The sequence below is a fragment of the Rattus norvegicus genome, chromosome 4, assembly GCF_036323735.1.
Source record: "Rattus norvegicus strain BN/NHsdMcwi chromosome 4, GRCr8, whole genome shotgun sequence".
NCBI lineage: Eukaryota > Metazoa > Chordata > Mammalia > Rodentia > Muridae > Rattus > Rattus norvegicus.
Window position 1 is genome coordinate 164,646,603 of NC_086022.1, and position 19,703 is coordinate 164,666,305.

The 19,703-nt window shown below is 41.4% G+C and overlaps 1 long non-coding RNA gene across 3 annotated transcripts; it reads right to left on the reverse strand.

The window, feature by feature from the left end:
- Positions 1-3,993: 3,993 nt before the first annotated feature.
- LOC102554909 (uncharacterized) lies at positions 3,994-19,689 on the reverse strand. Of its 3 annotated transcripts, none has more exons than XR_005504001.2 (4): positions 19,554-19,689; positions 19,012-19,399; positions 10,561-10,706; positions 3,994-9,096 (listed from the first exon to the last, which is right to left on the reverse strand). It is a non-coding gene; the product is annotated as an uncharacterized LOC102554909 (long non-coding RNA). The 3 variants fall into 3 exon arrangements; XR_005504000.2 differs by lacking the exon at positions 10,561-10,706 and having other exon boundaries at positions 3,994-5,236; positions 8,933-9,096; positions 19,554-19,685; XR_353569.5 differs by lacking the exon at positions 10,561-10,706 and having other exon boundaries at positions 19,554-19,683.
- Positions 19,690-19,703: the final 14 nt, after the last annotated feature.

The following is a 19,703-nucleotide window of genomic DNA, read 5'->3' on the forward strand; positions in this document are numbered from 1 at the left end:
AATAAAGATGTGTTGCTTGAGATAAACAGCTGAAAAAAAATCTAAGGATTTCTCCGAACACACTTTGCAGAGGGGTATTTGAGAAAATTGTTTTGCAGGTAACTAGCTGGGGTGCCCCAGGGAGATGATTGGATGGGGGAGGGGAGCTGATTAGTGCTGCATCTCATTAAATACATTCTTGCAATGTTCACTGTAGCTCTGAGGGAAAAATCACTGTGAGTGTAACCTGTTAGTGACTGGAACTCCTGAATCACAGATCCGAGTGCCTGGGGAAGCTGATGAGTGTGATTTGGTAACAGCATCTAGGGTGGTTTTACATCACCACCACCAAGAAAGCTATCCAGTCATCCTGCATTCCACAAAATCGGCTTCACTTTCTTCCCCTTCACTTACTTATCTTTTCTTTGGAGATGTCTAGACTGAGGTAATTTCCCGGTTTCTATGAAGCCAACGCTTGCCTTGACCTGCCAATTTCCTGCCTATGTATTATTATTATTATTATTATTATTATTATTATTATTATTATTAAATTATTTATTTACATTCCAAATGTTGCCCCCTCCCAGAGTTCTTCACACAATCCTTCCTCCCCTTTGGCTCTGAGAGGGTGCTCCCCCACCCACTCATCTCCTCATCTCCACCTCATCATCTCCCAGCATCTCCCTTCCCTGAGGTATCAAGGCTCTACAGGATTAGATGCATCCTTTCCCACTGAGGCCAGACAAGGCCATCTTCTGCTATGTAAGTGCCCTGGGGGCCATGGACCAGCCCATGTTTGCTCTTTGGTTGGTGGCTTAGAATCTGGGAGCTCTGAGGGATCCAGGTTAGTTGATGTTGTTCTTCCTATGAGGTTGCCATTCCCTTCAGCTCCTTCAATCCTTCCCCTAACTCTTCCATAGAGATCCTGCCCTCAGTCTGATGGTTGGCTATAAATATCTGTATCTGTCTCAGTCAGCTGCTGGTAGAGCCGCTTAGAGGACAGCCACTCTAGCTCCTGTCTACAAGTACAACATGGCATCAGTAATAGTGTCAGGGTTTGGCGCCTGCCCATGAATGAATCCCAGTTGATCCAGTCTCTGAATGGCCTTTTTTTCAGTATCTGCATCATTTATGCCCTTGCATTTCTTTTAGACAGGAACAATTTTGGATCAAAACTTTTGAAGGTAGTTGGGTGGCCCCATCCCTCCAATATGGGCCCTGTCTATCATTTGGAAGTGGTCTCTTCAGGCTCTATCTCTCTACCATTGGGCATTTTGGCTAAGGTCATCCCTACTGAGTCCTGGGAGCTTCTCACATCTCAGGTCTCTGGGACTTTCTAGAGATTCCTCTCCACCCTTAACTCCCTGCAGCTGCATATTTCCATTCATTTTCCTAGCCCTCTAGGATTCTCTCCTGCCTCTCCCATACCTGTTCCTTCCCTCTCCCCCTTCCTCTCCCCTCTGGTACCCAAGTCCCTCCCTTTTTATGCTTCCAGTGATTATTTTGTTCCCCTTTCTAAGTGGAATAGAAGCATTCTCACTTGGGTCTTCCTTCTTGTTAAACTTCATACTGTCTTTGAGTTGTATCATGGGTATTCTGTGCTTTGCTGGAAACAACCCAGATGTCCCTCAACTAAAAAATGGATATAGAAAAATGTGGTTCATTTATACAATGAAATACTATTCAGCTATTAAAAATGAGAACATCAAAATTTTTGCAGGCAAGTGGATGGAAATATCATCCTGAGTGAGGTTACCCAGACCTGAAAGGACATACATCCACTGATAAGTGAATAATAATTCTGCCTCTTAAGAGCAAGGATTAAGAGCTGGGATAACAGAGGTATGCCACTATGCTCCAACTAATACATTGGCTTTTCATTGTTCAAGATGATACTGACTTAAGAAAGTTAAAAGGTGGATGGCTATTAAAAATCCTGCAACTTCTTTCTCTGTTCAACTTAAGACATGTTAGAAACCCAGTCACATTCATTACTGTTTTCAAGTTCTTAATCCCTTCCTAAATAGCTTCATACCTAATTTTTAAATCTCAAGTCTTGGTTCAGTGAAATAACATGGTTTCGTGCCAATGTCTTTGCTATGAATGATGCTAGAGAAAGATATCACAGCTCCATTCATCCACAGTAGGATCACAGTCTTCAGTCTCTCTTGGGGAATCTAGCATTAATTCCATATTTACTATGCTAAGTGCTGTATTCCTTTTGAAACATATTCAAATCACTTTCTCTCTTCTTAACCAATTCCCCACTGTCAATCTACTAAGTCTAGGCAGGCTCTTGCCCTGGTTCAGAGAGGGAATGAAAGCCATAAGTAACTTTTTATCCCACCACCCCAAACATCTATATATCTGTTCCTGTTCCCTTTTCTGTTTATTACCATTGAAGCCAGAATATTTTCTCCTCCCTAGAAACACTACTACTAATGGGTAATGGTGCTTTACATGGTGGCATTAGTTTAGTAGGATCTTTTTAAGCAAGAAGTATCATTTGAGGAATACCATGCCAAGAATAGCAAAGAGTTAGCCAGAGAAGTTGTAAGATGGACATTTTGATTTTCATCTATTGGGTTTTTTTTTTTTAATTTTGAGAAATGGTCTCACCAACTTGACCAGGTTAACCTTAAATTTACTCAGGCAGGTCTTAAACACACAACTTTCCTGCTTCATCTTCTCAAATAGTTGGGATTACAGATCTGCACCACCATGCCTGGTTTACACTGTATTATTTTCCATCTTGAAGGAAATTGGTGGTTTATAATTTTCTTCAGGTCGTTGGTGATTACAGTGTAACTTTCCTGAAGGCCCAGACACAACAAGGGCCCAAGTTTAGAGTCTTAAGATGCTGTAGTCTAAAGGACAGCAGGTGATGTCAGCCAATGTAGACACTCAGAATTGGAAGGGGCTTGTTCACTCTGCTTTCTTGATTTCCTTCCATCCAGGCCACCAGCACAGTGAAAGGTGCTGCCCACATTCAGAGCAGGTTTTGTCTACTGGGTAGTCACTGTGCTACTTGCCAGACCTTTGAGGAATCACCAACCCCCCACAGACACAGCTGTAGACCTCTCTCAATCCAGCCAAACTGTCAACTAAGACCAATAGTAATCGTCAATAAAATTATTTTGTTAGAGACTAAAATCAGTAAATCTTAAAAAGGAAGAATATGGAGTAAAACCGCCTTCCATAATAGTAAAGGGAGGAATGAAGAGATATACAGGTATTTGAGGGGACAGGACCATCACAACAAGCTGATGAGTTGGATAAAGAAATATGTACCTGAAAAAGAAAAGTCTTAGTCCTTTGGTTGGCAGAAGTATGGTTTGTAAATTCATATATTTTAAAAGCTTTTTATATGAGGGCAAGCTGTTAAATCTGACTTTATTTTGTTGTAACAAGATTTTAGATTTACATGGGGTGGGGGAGGCAAGGGATTGGGGGGGCATTAAGTTTAGTGCAAGAGAAATTGAACTCAGGCTTTGGATTTACATATCACTGAAGTTCTAATCAGTAAATCTACCTGTGCAGACACATGCTTCTCCCAGGAACTCTTACATATGGAAAAATATTTGCTGGTGAAATGTATAAAACCTTAATCTCAATCAAGAGTGACCTCATTAAAAAGTGAGTCAAACTAAGTGAATCAATTCAGTAAACTGGTGTTCTTGCATCTGAGAAAAGACTCAATACAGCAGGTCCTTCTGGACGCTTCAGACAGGAAGATATATATTTGAAAGCCAACTTAAGAAGCTTTGTTTGTTTTGAGGGAGAGTCTTACTACATAAACCAGGTTGGCCTTAGACTCACATAGACCCACCTGTTTCTGCCTTCTGTGTGCTGGAATTGTGTCGGTGCCCCATGCCCGCACTGACACAGTACCGAGAATCGGGCGAAAGCCTGCGGGATTAAAGAAACACACACACACACACACACACACACACACACACACACACACACACAAACACACACACACAGGTTATTCGTGTCAAGCTAGAAGAGGAAGAGAGTCCTGTACCTTTATTCACCAATTATACCCAAGTTCCCCAGATAGAAAAAATCTGGGAAGCACAGTGGGAAACCCTGGCTCATGACTTGAATTAATTAGGGAGAAATCCGGGAAGACCAGCCCAAATCTCAAGGACAAAGGTCAAGAAGACAAAAGCCAGGAACAAATTGACCACCGCCCAGGTGTGGCCCAGGTGTGTCAGTTCCACATGCATCAGCTGGGCTCAGCAGGGGTCAAACCCTGCAAGAGACCCAGAAGGGTCTGACAAGGGGGTTGAAACATTGTAGGGGACCCAGGAGGCTCTGACAAGTCCCCCTATTTTATTTTTTTATTTAGCAAGTCCCCCTATAATAATTTCAAGCAGCAGCCTATCTTAGGTCACTTTGAAATAACAAGCTTCTTTCCTGTCATTGGAATATTCTGCCAGCCTCAGAATTTCCTGCCTTATGCGAAGCCTGGTCCCAAAGAGTTGCCCGTAGTCAGCTAACTGCTTCTTGTGAAGGCTGAGCCCAATTTGGGCAGAAGGTTTGTCTCCTATCAAGGAGAACAACACCTGCTTAGTTGCTGCCCAGGACTGGAAGTGCTGTTTGCGCATGTGATAAGAAGCACAAGGGCCCTAGGGCCATAACACCAAGGGCCATCGTCAAGCTGCTCCTGTAATAAAATTTAGAATTCCCAAACATCAGCAACTACTCCAGAAAGTTCACCCACTGTGCTTGCCTAACAATAGATTGGGGGAGGGTAACTCCAGACACTGCAGACACAATGGCTGCTACAATAGCAGCAAAAATGCCAAAGTCTTTCCCAGGACAGTTCAGGATCAGCCATTCTTCTCTGGAACAATCGGCAGGCAATGGAACCATGTCTGAGATCCGCACAACCAGGGCAGAGTTACCCAGTCCACAGCAGCTTCATGCACATGGCATTCCTGTGAAGCTACAGACTGCAAAATGACAACACCAGTCAGGGCAGGGGTAACTGCTGGAGTCCAGTCTTCTCTGGCAAGTAGCAGTGCACAGAGGGTTGGGGCGCAGGCCGCGGTGGGATGGGACACACAGTGGCGGTAACAAAGACTGCAGCAATGCCAAAATGACAAAAGATGAGGGGGAATCCTCTATCTTCCTCCAAGGGCACAGGAATGACTCCAGGGACCCGAACCACGAGAGTGGAATCTTCATGCTCCCAGGATCAGCAAGTCTCACCAACCACCTCTGGCAGCTGGCATACTCCTGCAGCATCCTGTAGGAAAAACACAAACATTCCCTCTTCCCCATATAATATATCTAAACAGGATCGTGAATCTTTCTATTTCACCAAGGCAGAAGTATGCCTAGTTGTAGGGTGCCATCAACACTCAGAGTATTCCTTGGCATCCAAATTTTAAAATTGAAATAAAAAGAGCATTATTTAGCATACAGGGATAACTCCCCCTTTTTATTTATTAGGATATTGTTACAATATTATTTATTAAGATAAGTCCTCGAGGATTAAATTGAGGACACTGAGCACTTGTATTTATAAATTGACTTGTATACCAAATTATTGTCTCCAGCATTATTGTTTTGGATATATAAAGAATGAGATTTTTTTACTAATTGTTCCTATGTAAGGCCTATAATCTGCCTGGTATCATTGCCCTCCCTTGCTAAGGAGTCCAGGCAATCCAGTTTGAGTTCTTAAATGGCCTATAAAGGAACAGAATTTAGTGCTCTTAACCACTAAGCCATCTCTCCAGCCCCTCACAAACTTTATTTATCTAAACATAATCATTAATTAGAAATGCCACATCCTGTAAACATTGTCCAGATTCAGCCGTACTAGAAATCCCTGAGCTGGCAGGCAAGGCTGGGAGTTGAGAGTAAGCAAATGGAGTCTTCCTTTTTTCCATGAGGGTGTGCTATCAACTCCATTACCATTTCCAAAGAGCTGGGTGTGAGTCTATGGTTTTGTTTAGTTGTCTGAGACAGAGCACTGAAAGGACAGTGAGTTGTCAGACATTCACACTGAAATCATCACTCACTGATTTCATGTAGAAAACTTGCCTCTGATAAAGCATTAAGTAATTGTAAAATTTGAGGGCTAGTAGTATCTAAAAAAAGAAAAACTTTTTAATCAATTGTAAACCACAAGCCACATTGGCTATCAGTATATGAATTGAAAGCTTGATTTTTTAACATTTAAAAAACAGCGGCTACAGCACATAATTCAATAATCTGTGCTGAACAAGGGGAAACTCTAGAGAATAAACAAGTGGTCCAATCATATATGTAGCATTTTCATTAGATGAACCACCTATAAATACAGTAAGCACATTTTCTATGGGTTGCATTAAAAGATTCCCGAAGAGAGACCCTTACTCAAGTTTTGGGTAGTCACGGACCCCAGACACAGGGAGACACAGGGATGTAATATGCCAAGGCGAGGTTTATTACAGAGATCTATTATGGAGATCTCCAGGCCGACACGTATCCCACGCAGGAGACAGAGACAGAGGTGTAGACCCCGAGAGGCTGGGAGAAAGGGTATTTAAAGGGAGAAACCACAACCCAAGGGGGCAGGGGTGGTGTCATTGGAAAATCACAAGAAGCTTCCAGTCTGTCAAGATTGCTTAACTTAGTGTTCCCTTTAGTTCCTAGGAGAAGCTTCCTGCTTCTCAAGGTTGTTCTCTTAAGATTCTAATTTAACTTTATGATCAGCTAGATCCTGGGAGAAGCTTTCTATTATCTTTACCGGGTCCGGAATCACATTTCTAAGGGCCTTATCTTAAGTCCTTTCCCCTAGTTCCTGGGAGAGCAGGCTCTACTTTCAGGTAGAGGGCAGGGTCTGGAATTGGAGGTATTTAGGGCTTCTTATGGGTGGGACAGCATTCCTAAACTTTTGACTTTTTGGCTGCATTTTTATTCTTTCAGCATGCACAAATTTACAGTAAATACAAAAGCATGCAAAGAGTAAAATTATCAACTTTGCCTGAAAAATTTGTATATGTGATAGGCCAAATATCAGTATTTTGTAATAACCAATTTAATTGTTGTTTGGAATAAGGTATGTTTCACCAGGTTTCTTTTTAAAATACTTCCATGACTCTAGCCTACAATTCTGTATTAACACAACAGAAGCTTTATCTCCAATGAGGATAACAAACAAAGGCCTAAGTCCTCTGGTAAGTTGAGGTACTTAGCCAATTAACATATCCTTAGAAGCTAAAAATTAGTTTCAAATATTAAAAAGGAATATTGAATCTTTTCTGGAGCAACAGTTACTCCCCAAATATTAAAGCTCATTTTGAGAGCAAAGGTTTGTAGTAAAAATATCCATATACACTTAAGATTCATAGTTCTAACTTCTTACATTGAAGAAGCAACAAAATTACATAATATAAGGCTATTAGCCATTCTTTTGTAAAATTTTTAATGATATCACTTCATGGGCTCTGTAAAATTATAAGCAAGCTCACGAAATGAAAACTCCTCACTATCTCCAGGACATAAACAAACAGCATAAAAACAATCCTCTAAATCTATCTTGAAATATGGCAGTTGGAGTACGCAAACAGGCTGTAATGCTCTCACAAGTTCCAAAATCTCATCAATCCTTCATAAATCCTGTAATAATCTCTACCTGTTTGATTTTTTTTTCTTAATTACAAATAAATTTGAGTTAGTTAATGTAACACTGGCAATCCTTAATCACAATCCTTAAGTTCTCCTTGTAACACCAGAGCACAACCACAACTTTGGAAAGTCACCTGAGTTCTGAGTAAGTGACTAGGCAGCTGTCCTTGGGGCAGTGGAATTAGCATCAAAATACAGGTAACTTCAGGGCAATCCACAACTTTGGAAAGCAAAACTCAACCTCCAACAAACAATCTAGTCTCCAAAATCCAGTCTCCAAAACACTGAGTCTATCCTTCTTGCTACAAAGTTTGACTGCCAATTCCTACATATGAACGCATGATGGTGTGGTCTCCAATACATCAACAAGGAGACATTGCCTTAAAATCTTTTAGAAGCCTGTTTTCTAGGATAAGAGTTCCATAAAAATATTATCCCAATTTAGACCTGTTTCCCTAGATTGGCTCATGCCACATGTTGTCTAGAATGACTTTATCCAAATTACCAGTTTTATGTCAACTTTCTGTTACCAATGTTACATTTTTTTTAGCCATATCCAATAACTTAAAAGCCAATAGTCCATAACCAAGGCATGTAGAGCATATTTATACATTTAAAACCAATCAGAAACAAAATTGAAGTGGCTACACATATTTTTAATATTTAGACCAAGCACCATTTTTACTTTTCTAGCTGTGATTTTAAGAGAAGCACCTTGTCACCTGCTAAGTCTAATAATCAGCTGATGCAGATGCTCACCCCCGGGCAGCTTCTCCAGCTGACCTAGGCTCCTAGCTACACGTGCAGGGCTCCAAAGGCTGATTGAAACTGCTTTTTATTCATTTGTTCCTTTTTTTGAAACGAGTTAAAACCAAATCAAGGTGTGAACAACTGGCAGATAAAGTTTTTACCATTTTTTGTTTTGAACATGAAACATAAAACATTTAAGCAACAAGAAACAAAAACCACAGACATAAACTGAAAGACATGGACAGCTTGGTACACCAAGGACAGACAATACACATCATTTTTCCAATAGGAGCCAGCAGAGAGGCAGGACGTCTCCTGCCTTCCTTCTGTTCCTACGAGAGCTCTGAAAAAGTTCCAAAGCATCTGTGGAGAGTCTGGGAGGACTATTTCTCTTAAACCCATTCATTCTCTCTCATATCTAGGGCGTAAACTCTCTAGTCATGGTCCAAAGACTAAAACATAACTCTAAAAGAGCGCATACACAAAAATACCTTACCATTACCTTGTCCCTTTTTTATTACAAGTTTTACTCACGCTAGCCCAAATCACCGAGGCCTTTTTTAGCCCATCTTACCCCAATAAGTCCCTGCTTCTTTGCTGGCTTCCCAGGACGTCCTGTCAGGAGACCTTGTCTTTCTGATCTCGGATCACTGGATTCAAAGTTCAAATCTCGGTGGAACCTCCATTTGTCAGTGCCCCATGCCCGCACCGACACGATACCGAGAATCGGGTGAAAGCCTGCGGGATTAAAGAAACACACACAAACAGGTTATTCATGTCAAGCCAGAAGAGGAAGAGAGTCCTGTAGCTTTATTCACCACTTATATACCCAAGTTCACCAGGTAGAAAATATCTGGGAAGCACAGTGGGAAACCCTGGCTAGTGACTTCGGTAACAAAAGACCAACTAGTGACCTGAATTAATTAGGGAGAAATCTGGGAAGACCAGCCCAAATCTCAGGGACAAAGGCTGAGAAGACAAAAGCCAGGAACGAATTGACCACCGCCCAGGTGTGGCCCAGGTGTGTATGTTCCACATGCATCAGCATGTGGCTCAGCAGGGGTCAAACCCTGCAAGAGACCCAGAAGGGTCTGACAAGGGGGGTGAAACATTGCAGGGGACCCAGGAGGCTCTGACAGAATTGAAGGTGTCTCCCATGATGCCCAGGCATGCTTTTATATACAGCTTTGCCAGCATCCTGCCCAAGTACTGGTTCTCTCTGGATAGTAGCCAAGGGAAGCATTGCTAGGGATAGGGGTGGGGGTGGGGATGGAGGGTGGGGACAAAACTTGGTACTGTGAAAGTAAAGACTGCTTTCCATAAAGACACTTAGTAGTCTTGACTCACTCTGAAGCCAGAAGCTGCAAGCCTATGGCAATTAACACTCAAATGTTAAAAAGGTGGGGGATTAAGTAAAGGATTTATCCCTTCTCTGGTTAGGCAGCCAGAAGCTCTGGTTAACTCTTTGTGAACCAGAAAAGAAAGAAGCCACTCATACAGAAAACACAACACTGGATGAAGCAGAAAATGATTACATCACCTTTCTTTATTGCTTTTAGTCTTTCATATCATTAATATAAAATGTTCTCTCTGTAAGAATTACCTCATAGATAAAATGTTATGTAAAGGTGAGTCACAGAAAAATGTCGATACTAAGTTTAAACCAGTGTTTCATCCCATAAGCTCATTATAAGTTCAAAGCAACTTTCTCATGGCTTTGTCTTATCATAGGCACACATGTGGCTTCATCCTTGGGCCTGAATATTTTTCCTTGAACACAAATTTGTTCCAAGCCTATATCTCTTTTTGGTGTAATTATGAAAGCTCATTGTATTTCTTACTAATGCAGGCTTTACTATTATGAGGAGTGGCACATTCTAGGCTTGATTTTAACTTTATTACATCTTTCTAACAAAACAACTAAAACTATCTTTTAAAATTTTTTTCCTAAGGTCAAATCAGAAATTGTATGATATCATTAATATCATCCAAACAGCATTAATTCATAAAATTTCATCTGCATACTGATCTGTAGAAAAATTTGCCCACTAGGGTGGGCTAATAGCCAGAAATTATATTAATTTAATAATGACAGAAAAGGCATAGCAATAGCAAGAAGTAACCCTGGGATGAAAGATTTCATCTCAGAGCCTTGGTCCCCAGAGCTCATCCATTGCAGATCACTTAAAAATGGTGGACTACCTCAGGAACATCATCTGCTAGCCTTAGGATCTCCTAGATGGCTTCTGACACAGTATAAATGAGGTGATTATTCCCCAATTCTCAATATCTTCCTTCCTTTTGCTTTTGGTTCTTCACAGCTTCTTCTATGTAGGGTATTTGCATTACTATGAAAGGAAGGAAGGAAGCATATAATTATAGAAGAAAAGAGATACATTGTTAGGCTTAGTGTTAAGTGATTTAATTTAGCATTGAAGTCGAAGCCGATTAGGAATTGGTTAATATCTTATTGGCAGTGAATGCTATGGTGTGATCAATGTTTTAGAAAGAAACTGTAATGAATATCTGAATCCTTGGGTGACATTCAGTGAAAAAGACTTTTACTCTATGGAGTAGTATAAAATGTTGGATAAAAGCAACAAGGGGATAAAGATTATGGGGTGTGTGTAAAATGGTGGTAATTATCTCTCTTTTAAAACAATATACTTAGCTGCACCCAAGTTGAAATAAGTCAGGAAACAAAGAGGTTAGCTGATTGTTCTCAGTGTCTGCCCTCTAATTTGAATCAATGGAGATTCATCAGCTTTTCTTTCTCAGCCCACACAAACACATCACAGATTCATGCCACATCCTCTATTGCTTACTCTGGAGTATCTCAGGTAACTATAATTTTTTTTACATTACATTGGTCAAAACTGTAACTCCTGCAAACACTCAGAACTCAGTTTAATGTGATGCTGGTGTATGAAAGAGTGTCCCTATCTACACCACAGGACAAAGTGACCTGGACAGCCCCAGGCTCCTCATGTTACTGGAGTCATTAGGAAGAGAGAACCTAAGCCATTAAGTTTATAACAGCCTAGGTTCTACATCTATCCTTCATAGGCCAATTAAACAAGCATGTAATAGTGAAAGGCAAGGGAGAGAGGTTTGTTCAATGTGGACACAATGGGAAGAGGGACAAGAAGATTCCCCTCCTTCCACCTAAAGTCTACCTTTCATGTCCTAAAGTAAGTTCAGGTTTTAAAAGTGGGCCAGAGGGGTTGGGGATTTGGCTCAGTGGTAGAGCGCTTGCCTAGCAAGCGCAAGACCCTGGGTTTGGTCCCCAGCTCTGGGGAAAAAAAAGTGGGCCAGAGATATGTGTGGCTAAGCACGAGGAGTCTACCCATTATCAATGAACTCCTGTCTTTTCTATGTGATAGTCTGACAAGTTTTCAGAACTGGAGACCAGTTCTTCTAGCTGGTACTAGGCTTCTTTAGCCTTTTCCTCTCCTAGGTAAATTCCCAATTTCTTGGGATATATCATGTCAATAGTCTATCTCTAAAGAGGAGTAAATTGTGTCTGTTTAGAATAGCTTAATTCCATGAGGAGATTTACACTTATGTGTGGGGAAGACCTGAAACAGGTATACACCCATTCACGAGAGCACAACACAGATTGCTTTGTGGGGAGCTGGGAGGAGGTGAATCGGGCTATGGGTGGGCATCTCTCTATGGAGGGTGAGCAAGCAGATACACAGATGCTCCGTTGTTGTCTGTCTCTGGTCCAGGTCCAGGTACCAAAGACTCTTATATGCATAAAACTCTACCATTCTTATTAGACGGTCAACTTGGTAGATATAACAGTTGTAGATCAGAGTTTAGAAAGAAAGCAAACAGCACATTGCTTAGCAGAGTGTGGAGATCATGAGTTTTGCTTACCTACTTCTTGGTTAAAATGCATCAGCTAGAACGTAATAAAGAGGCCAGAATGGAAAACCTGACCTTGACCAAGCAGAGTAGGAAAATAACTTCACTGATTTACGGGTTGTTCCAGAAGCATCAAGTGTTAACTGTGGGAAATATTTGACTTGCTGTGTCTGAGTAATGTTGGCTATCCTCCATCCGTTGGCACACACACCTTGAACAACCCAGAATTTCACCATTCCCCACTCCGGAATTCCTCATAATTTTAATGTTTGAAAAGGGTTCCAGGAAAGCAAGTGTCCAAACTTCAAGATGAGAAATAATAAAATTTTAAATAACAAATGAGCAATAGACGGATAGTTTCTGTGACAGATACAGACCTAAAAATTAATAACAATAGTAAATAAATAAGAAAATAGTAGATGTTCTGAGTGTGACCTAGGAGGAATGAATCCCAGAAGAGAAGTTGGAATTGGTTTTTATAAAGATAATAAATGTGACCAATAAACACTCTGGACTTTGCCCTGCATTAGACGACAAAAAAATATTTGAAGAAGGAGAAAGGATAACGTTACCTTGTTGAATGTGTTCCTCATAAAAAAAAAATGAATAGAAGAAAGGAAATGCGGAAGTGGCATGGCCACCCCAAAGCACCGCTGCTTTAGTGTATATGATGAAATCTCAGAGTTCTGAGTGGAGCAGAACAAATTAAAGGCTCTTCTCTGCATTTCAGCTTCTGGGTGTTCACCTGTGAATGCTCATGCTGTCCTTATTCCTGCTTATGTATGGCTCTGGTGCTCCAAGAATCTTGACTGCTCAGGAATTCCACTTCATATATAAAAAGTGTCTCTACCCAGCGGCCTGGGGTGGAGGTTGGTGGTGTTGGTGGTGGTGAGGGTAGGGACAATGGGGGAGGGGCAGAGGACTTAGGGAGTTGGGAGCTGTTCCTTATACTTGACTACTGGCCCTCTTTAATTATGATGACTTTGCAAGTGTAAAGTTGAGCTATTCTCTCCTCCAGGCAGCAGTACATACAAAAAAGGTGAATATGGGCCCACTTGGAAGGAGACAAATATTATCAAGAGACAGTTAATTTCGATTAGAACAGTATAGTGGAGAGCAGGAAAAAAGATCGTAATGGTTAAAATTCTGAAACCAGGCTTTCAGTGTTAAAATCCTTGCTCTGTCCTATAATCTCTGTCCCAGTGTTGAGAGAGCCGCTTGATCATTCTGGGTTCCAGTTTCTTCATTGATGATTAAAGAGTGACACCATGTGTATGCCTGCATTTCATTACCACAGGAACATAATGCCGATCCAACCTACAAACTGATGTATGAGTAGTAACACATCCATAATATTAGTCACTTGCGTTATCAAGGAGACGCCCGCCCCCTCCCCCTCCATTACTCTAAGTTCTGTTTCTTTTATCCTTGTCTTTTCCTTCCTTGGCTGCCTTCTGTACCCTGGGACTATTTTCCTGAAAAAGTGTGTGCGAGAAGGAAACACTTGGATGACCTCCATGCCACCAATGTCCTGACCAACCTCCACACTTAGAGACTAGCTTGGCCTGATATGAAATTCTAGGAAGAAGATTATTTCCTTTAGATTTTAAAGGTACAGTTGGGTTTAGAAGAACTGTATCGTTTTTTCTGCTCTTTCTGTGACTCATCATGCATGTCAGACCTTTGGTGAGGATCCCTGCCTCCCTTACCCACTCTGTCCTACTGTTAAACTTTGTGGGCTGTTTCTCCACTTTTCCTCTAACACTCCTGGCTTTTTTTTTTTTTACCCCTTTATGCATTTATGTTTGTCAGATATTTTTTCCAGTGCATTTTCTGTGTTTATAATCAATTATCTTCATTTCCTGGAGGTGGTATTTTCTATTTCTTTGAGGTTCTGTCTATTTCTTGAGATTATTAACAGTACTTTTAATTTTTTTAATTTATCCTGGATATTTCTAATCTCCTTGAATGCCCTTTAAAAACCCTCCAAGTTGTTTTTTGTTCATTGTACAATAGTTGATAGTTTGTTAGTTTTGGCATAGGGAAAAGTGGGGTTCAATAGAAGTCTGAGAAAGGCTGCTGGGAAACGAGGAGCGAAGCTTATCAGAAACAATTTAGTACCACGGGCAACAGAAGAGTGGTGGGGTCCTTGAAAAAAGAAATCAGAGCCCATGGGGCAAACATGGAAACAGGTGCTTATTAAGGCTTTCAGGGAATCAGGGAGGTTTCACAGGATAAGCCCTTGGATAAATCCTCTGATTCCCAGACGAGAGGCAAGGGAGAGGTTGTGGAACAGGAAGTAAGATCCTGGCACGAATGTGGCAGTGTCTGTTAGAGAGGGACTCATAGACAATGTCTCAGTGGAATACCTGTCTTTTTTCTCTGCAAGGAGGGAGGCTGCTGCCTCAGTCATTGTCACTGTGTTTGTTTAACACTACTCTGGTACATTTCAACTGAAGAATATCTAAAGATATAGCCAACCACCAGAGGGCAGCTCCTCAAATGGTTCAAAGAAACCCCAAAATGCTCAGAAGAGTTCAGAGACGAACACGAAAGCAAAGCCCGAAATTCACCGATCAAGAAGATACTTATCGGGGTTGGGGATTTAGCTCAGTGGTAGAGCGCTTGCCTAGGAAGCGCAAGGCCCTGGGTTCGGTCCCCAGCTCCAAAAAAAAGAACCAAAAAAAAAAAAAAAAAAAAAAAAAAAGAAGATACTTATCAAGGGTCAGATTTTCTGAAAATTCTAAACAGGGTCCAAAGTTGGTTCTCAGTTTCACCAAGTGGAAGTAAAAGCAGCCAATGGTGAAGTGGGAAGAAAGCATCCCTGAAGGAAATTACTTCAGCGACTACAGTGAATGTCTATTCCTCCTCTTTGGGCCCAGCTGTGAGTGGCCAGTACCCCAGGTGTGTCTTTGATCCTCTGTAGATGTCATTTTGTTATCAACTTGGGGTCACAACTTTGCCCCAAGTCAGGTCTGGTGGCCCATCCTCAACAACCAATTAAAAAAGCCAAGTCAATAGCAGAAGACAGAGAAAGGAGCTTTATTCAAAGTGGCCACATTGGAAAAGAGGCACTGAGAGCTCCAGCAAACCCCTCAGGTTGGGTCTTCAGAGTCCTAAGTAAGAGGGCCAAGATATGTACATCTCTTGAGTCTCAGTTGCCCTGTGGTCCTCCACATCACCATCATTAGATTGGGTTTAGAATCATGGGAGGCCATGAAACAAGTTGTTCGAACTGTTTGAAATCCAACCATCTTATAAATTCTTCTAGTTAATGCCTTTTCTTTCTCCCAGCTTGAGACTCTTGGGGAAATTTCTATTAGGGGGGATAATTGTTTCAATAGTCTGAAAGACGGAGAGACTAATGTCTCTCTCTTTTTTTCTATTTTTTTTTTTTCCGGAGCTGGGGACCGAACCCAGGGCCTTGCGCTTGCTAGGCAAGCACTCTACCACTGAGCCAAATCCCCAACTCCGAGACTAATGTCTCTTTAGAATAGCTTGGTTCTGCCAGGCTGTTTCCAGTGTGTTCTCGTTGCTGAGGTGGCCTGTGGTTGCTCTGGGGCAATTAAGACAGAGGAGTGATGCCTCCTGTGGTGTCCAAACCTTTGGAGAGTAATAGTTCCATTCGTCTGAGGATCAGTCTGGTCTGACTGAGGCTTTTACTATGGCTAGAGATACTGTTGGCCTGTGAGGGACAGCTTTTCCAGTAGGGGTGCTACTTAAAATCAGGAACTCAAGTACCATTAGGATTCTCTTAAAAACTCTCTCTATCCAGATCTACATCATCATTCTGAGTGGTGTCTGTCTCCCTTATCTGGTGTCTACCGGAGACTAAACACTGCTATTTGTTCTGGTCCTTCCAAATCTATTTGCTGATTAACTCCCTACTTCCTGCTGCCATTCACCAAGATAGTGGTATTGAGAGGTCAGGCCTTTGGGAAATGATCAAGTCCTGAGGGCAATGCCTTAATAATGGGGATCAGTGCCCTTACAAGAAAGAGGCTGCACAGAGAGCTTGCATCCTGTCCTTGGGCACCACCTCCTAACTTCCAGGATGTTCTACAGCACCCGAAGACAGCAGTATCAGCTGTGAAGGAAGGGCTCAGGAATCTGTGAGAATACTGCATCCCAACTGTGATAGTGACCTTTGTGCAAAATCTGAGACACATCTATGGAGGAGCAGAGAAGAACACCATGGTCACCGTTTAATAATCCAACTTCTTTTCTAAGGAACTGGACTTTCTTCTAAAGACTACAACAGGCACAAGTGAAGGGATTTGACATTGTGACCCTGTGAAAACTCCTGCTAATATGTTTATTTTGGCACTCGTATCCCTCTTTGCCCCACCCACAAGTGATGAAAACAAGACTGAACACCATTAGGAGTGGGTGTGGATAAAAATGGTGGCTTTAAGGCACATGTGTGAGCCTTTTATGTCTCCCCTCCACTGAGTTACTGTCTTGAATATGAGGAGAACTGTGTGCAAAACAGTGAGGCTGAAGCTGTCACCTCCTGGTGCAGAACGTGTGAGCTGCAGAGAGCTCAACTCACTGCGTCCAGGGAGGACACTTTAGGGTCAAGAAAGGTTCCTGGCACAGGAATCAACCAGTCTTAGTCAGATGATCTTTGGTATTTGTTTTGTAGGTAACGTTCACTTAAAAGTTAACCAAGCAATACAAAACAGGACAAAACCCCTTTCTTTTTTTAAAAGTTCAAGCTGAAGAAGTAAGTTTTCTGATGTTTGGTAGTAATTTATGTCTAGTTACAGCTAGACCAATACTCTAATTCTGGCTTTTATTCATTGACATACACATAATAATAGAAAATAGAAATAGAAAAAATAAAACTTAACTTTGTATTCAGTTTCAATTTTTTTTTAAAACATCTACGGGTTCTTCACAGTCTTTTTTTAGATTTATTTATTTATTTATTATATTTATTTATTATATTTAAGTACACTGTAGCTGTCTTTAGACAGACCAGAAGAGTGCATCGGATCTCATTACAGATGGTTGTGAGCCACCATGCGGTTGCTGGGATTTGAACTCAGGACCTGTGGGAGAACACTCAGTGCTCTTAACCACTTAGCCATCTCTCCAGCCCTCAGTTTCAATTTCTAATGACTGGGGAAATGAGGAGATGCGTTTGAGAGGTATGTAACTCTGGGTATAAACTCTTGGAAGAACTACCTAATCGGGGAGGTGCTGATGATTTTAAGATACAGTGGGTGACTTGACTTCAGAGGTGAAGTGCAGTTTGCTTCCCAATAGGAAGAAAACATCTGAAGCGGTGGGCAGACTGCCTCTGCTTGCACTGTTTTGAGATGCTCTCCATGACTGAATATGCTTAAAAACCCCAAAAGTTCCAAACCTGAAAACCAGAAGAGTACAAGAAACATTTGGAGTGGCTATATGAGAAAACGTGCTCTTTTCATACTGCCTTTTGTCTGGTTGAAGAAAGCAACTTTAAGATATTTTTATCTGATTGAATGTCAGTTTATAAATGTACCTCTGTACAACATTTTAGAGAGCCTTCTGAGAATCAATAGTAGAGTTGTGAAAATAGATACGTTTTGAATTTTTATACGATTTGTTTCTATTTTTTTGGTGTGTGTGTGTGTGGCTGTTCTGCCTCATGTTATTTCTGTGTACCATGCGCATGCAGTATGCAGTAGAGGTCCGAAGAGGGTATTAGATCCCTGGGAACTGGAGTTTCTGAGCTGTCATGTGGGTGATGGAAATCAAACCCTGGTCCTCAGGAGGGGCAGCCAGTGGTCTTAACCACTGAACCATCTCTCTAGCTCCCAACATATTTTGCATTCTAATGTAAACTACTAATGCTTTAAAATTCCTCCGAGCTGATTACCCAACATTTTATCTTTTGTTTTTCACGTACTGTATACGTTATCAGTGGACTGAAGAACTGCCTTTCAATTAGCTGAGACTGTACACCTACAAAAAATTGAAGGTTACTCAGAAAAACAACACTATTACCATTTTAATCCCCAGATCTGTCTCAACTGGTTGTAAAATTCTCTTCTGAAAGACTTAATTGTATATGAGTCAAAGGTAAAAAATGAGTAGCTGGGCATGAAACTATTTTCATTTTGAGAATAAAACCTGAAAATAATTAAGATAATCATGACAATATTATATATCAACTCATATGTCTTTATATGTAGGAAAGATTGCTAGGAGGAAACCAAGAAGTGGCCTATGGATTTCAGTTTCTTGTTTTGCCAGTTAAATTCAGCTCATTTTATTTTGCAGGGTTTTTAAGGATAAGTCACTAAGATTATATATATCTATACCTATAGATATATATATACATATTTATATATAAATCTTGATATATACATATATATTCATATATAAATTTTGAATATATAAATATATATATTCAGGCAACAGGGTTGCTTGCCCGGTGCCATTCAGTAGTCATTCTATTTCCACAGCACAAGCTATTCTTGACCTCTGTCTCTGATGCTCCCAAGATAAAGGTCTGGAGTTACTGCCAGTAGGATCAGAAGGCTGACCCGGCATCCAAAAAGTCTGAGATGGAAACCTGGTATGCCAGAGGGGCCTGGTCTGACTCTCTGTACCACTGAGGGTCTTCTAACGGCACGCCAGTCAGAGTTTTTGGTGCCCATAAGGCCTTTACATCAGGACAACTACCCTGCAGATGATACCCACCCTCAAGGAAAGTATTGTTGGGGAAACAGACACCTAAATTGTTTGACGTCTGTATTTTCAAGAATCCAGCAACCACACTTTTGGACGAACCTTATAAAATGAATGGAATCATCTCTCCTTGAACGTGATTAGAAGTCCAATGTTCATCGCTGGCATTGCTTCTCCTAACCTTGATGACTTCACGTTCTTCACCCTTACACTTCTTCAAATCCATGAGTCACGCTGTGTTTATGTTGTCTCAGAACCAATCCCAGCACAGATCCAAACGCAAGGACGCCAGTCAGGAGGAGCTGAGGCAGAGAAGGCAGGCCAGCCGTGGGTGCTAGACAAAGGTCAAAATGCAAGCACAGGACATTTCAGCCTGGGTTACAAATCTCGTGACAACTGGCGCTTTTCCAACACCCGACTCCTGATTCCATCGCTCTGGAAACAGCTGGATTTTCTTCCTCTGTGTTTGTTTTGGGCATCAAGCAAGAGACTTGAAGGGGAGGGAAGAAGACATTTGTTAGAACCTTCTTTGGATTAACACATTACCTTTAATGTCTATTCTCAAAAATAAAAACCAGGCTAAACGATTTCTACGTTTCGGCGGAGTAGTTTAGGAAAAGCTTAGGCGAAAAGAACACACATACATATAAACAATGCCTCTGTCCACCCCGATCCGCAGGTCCTTCGCGCCGGGGGGCGGGGCGGGGGTGGGGCGTCGTGATGTCACAGCACCGCCCTGGTGTTTTTGTGTTCCCTGCTCTTGGGAAAAGCCACCCCATTTCTTTACCTGGTGG